Below are 3,044 nucleotides of genomic sequence, written 5' to 3' on the forward strand. Positions count from 1 at the left end.
CAATATATTATTAATGATATAATATATAAAAGAATATAATAAATAAATATAATATGAATAAACATATAAAGTTTTAACTCATATGATCCTCCACAGAGTCCAGGATAGAGACTGTACATTCAGGGGAAGGTCTAATGTTAATTCTCTCCACAGGCTTTATGAACCCTGCAGTCCTACTAAGTTCTTTGCCCATAGGTGATCCTACAATGACATTGAGTCCATAGTCCTCCTGCTGCACAAAGTTCATATATCTCTTTCAGAGATAATGATCCAATGGCATAGATGTTGGCAACGTAAGATCACTTCCACATCATGATAGGAAGAGGTCCCTAGTAGAGTTGTTCACTACCATGTTATAGTGGGTAAAGCCTAGATGAGAATCTGGAAAGACCTGAGTTCAAAGCCTTATTTGATAGAAAATCCTCTCTTTGACATTTCCAGAAGCTCACCAAATAATCCCTTCCTACCTTTCCATTCTTCTTACACTTTATCCCCTTCTATCTAGTCTATGATATAGTGATGCTATCTGCTGACTTATTTCAAGAAGACACTCTTGCTCCTACCTCTGGGATTGGCTATCTTGCATGCCTGGAATGCTCTGTGTCTTCATCATTCACCTGTGTGTCCTGGTTTCCTTGGCTTCCTCCAAATCCCTCCTTTGGCATGGAACTTTTCTGGGTACTCCCCAATATTCTGAGATTGGTTTACGCACATCGTATCTATTTATTTCAGGGTGTTTCCCCTGTTACATTGTGATCTCCTTTTGGATTTGCTGTTACTGTTGTTCAATAAATTTTTAGTCATGTTCAACTCTTCATGATCCTCTTTGGAGTTTTTTTTGGCAAAGATACCAGAGTGGGTAGGGATTTTCAAAAATTTTCTTTGTATCCCTAAATCTTAAAGTGTTTGTAGCACAGTAAATACTTAATACATGTTGACTGACTGACTGATTTATTGGTTATGTGACCTTCACATCATTAAGCATAATGATATTTGTCCTCTTTACCCAGTGTGTGTACATATGTATATGTATGCATGTATAAGCATGTGTGTAAATGTGTATATGCATGTACACATGCATATAAGCACACAAATGTCCACGTATACATATAGACAAATATATAGACATAAGCAGAGATAAATGCTAATATATAGGTCGTACATACATGCACATATGATAAATATATGTAATATATACATGTAAAATAAGTGCATGCCAGTTCACACCATAAACACATCCATCACCTGAATAGGAGGATAGCATGTTTCTTTGTCAAACATCTGGAACTATGAATAGTCATTATGTTGATGATAGTTCCCGAAACTTTCAAAGTTATTTTCTATAGTAGTGATGATGTACAAATGATTCTGGTCCTGCTTATTCTATTATACATTAGTTTTTAAAAGTCCTGAGAAGTATTCATTTTTATATTGGTTATTATATATTTTTCTAGTTTTACTTACTTTCACTCTGAATCAGTTCATATATGTATTTCTATGACTTTGAAAGTTTCCATTTTCTCAATTCTTATAGCATAATGATACTCTGCATTCATACACTATAACTTATTCAGTGATTCCTTCATTAGTGTGTGTACAGTGCAGTGCCGGGCTGGGGAAAAATAATAATAAATATTGATTGATTACCACCATAACAGAGTAGATAGATATAGATAAAGTTATAGATATTGATATAGATATATGTACGCTTATATGCATATAGATATATATGCATATGTGTATGTTTATGTATATACATGTATATGTATATACATATACGTATATATATTTATATATATGCATATGCATACAAAATACAAAAGACTTCGTTCTTTTTAAAAAATTATTTCTTTTAGGCGTAGGTCTAGCAGTAGTATATTTGTGTTAAGGGCATGCACTGCTTAGAAAGTTTTTATGTATAATTCTAAGCTATTTCCAGAAAGATTGTACTCATTCACAGGTCCACCCACAGTTCAGCTGTTGGACTGATGTCTCTCAGTTCAACTCAGTTAAACTCGATGAATTTAAGTAGATTCCTATTCGTTCTAGGACAAAGTAATATTTAAAATAATATTTTACTTCTGTCATGCTTTAAAATTTTATATTGTGTATTGCAATTCACATAATCATTACTATACTGTATGATCATATTTCCTAAATGAGTAAATTTATTTACATATATTCATTTATGTGTGTATACGCATATGCACAAATACATGCATATGTACACATGTATATATGTATACAAATACATATACACTCATATATACACACATAATGCATATACATATATACATCTTTATATCTATCTGTACATATCTCTATATCCCTATATTTATATTTACATAACTATCTATTTGTTTATATGAGAGAGAGAGATACTTCCCTATGTGCACATTTTTATATGGGATATGAGGTAATTTTTTAAAACTGATATTTGTCTGTAACAAAGACAGTTTGCAGAGCACAGTTTTAGGGAATGGTGAGAGAAGCAACATAGTATAGTGAGGAGAGAAATTCATTTAGAGTAAGAAAAAATGGATTTGAAGTTTTATCTCTATCACTGGTTGGCAAGTGTCTTAACTTTTCTACACATTTTGTCGTGTAAAATGAAGGAATGATACTGGATGAACTCACAACCAAATTTTCATTTTAAATAATAATTCTTTGAACTTAGCAATGTTTCACTGACACCTTCTCCATTCATTTCAACTTCTTCTTCCTATTCATTATACCCAATATGCAGCTAGCAACTCTCTCTCTCTCTCTCCCTCATCCATATTGAACACAAATATCTGACACTAAGACTGGATGAACTTGTAGCCATGGGATGTGAGTTCAAGTATTTCACTTACTAGCCATGTGTCTTTGAGGTAGTCATTTAATCATGGGCTTTATGTTTTCATGTATAAAATAAGGATAAGGAAAGACGAGTTATATTACATGGCATCTAATGTTTCTTGGCTGAAGACCTGTGTTCCTGACTCACTAGAGAGAAGTACTACTGAGTTCCCTTGGGTTTTAACAGGTTAATTGATTTATCC

Source organism: Notamacropus eugenii, chromosome 1 (assembly GCF_028372415.1).
Source record: "Notamacropus eugenii isolate mMacEug1 chromosome 1, mMacEug1.pri_v2, whole genome shotgun sequence".
NCBI classification, from domain to species: domain Eukaryota; kingdom Metazoa; phylum Chordata; class Mammalia; order Diprotodontia; family Macropodidae; genus Notamacropus; species Notamacropus eugenii.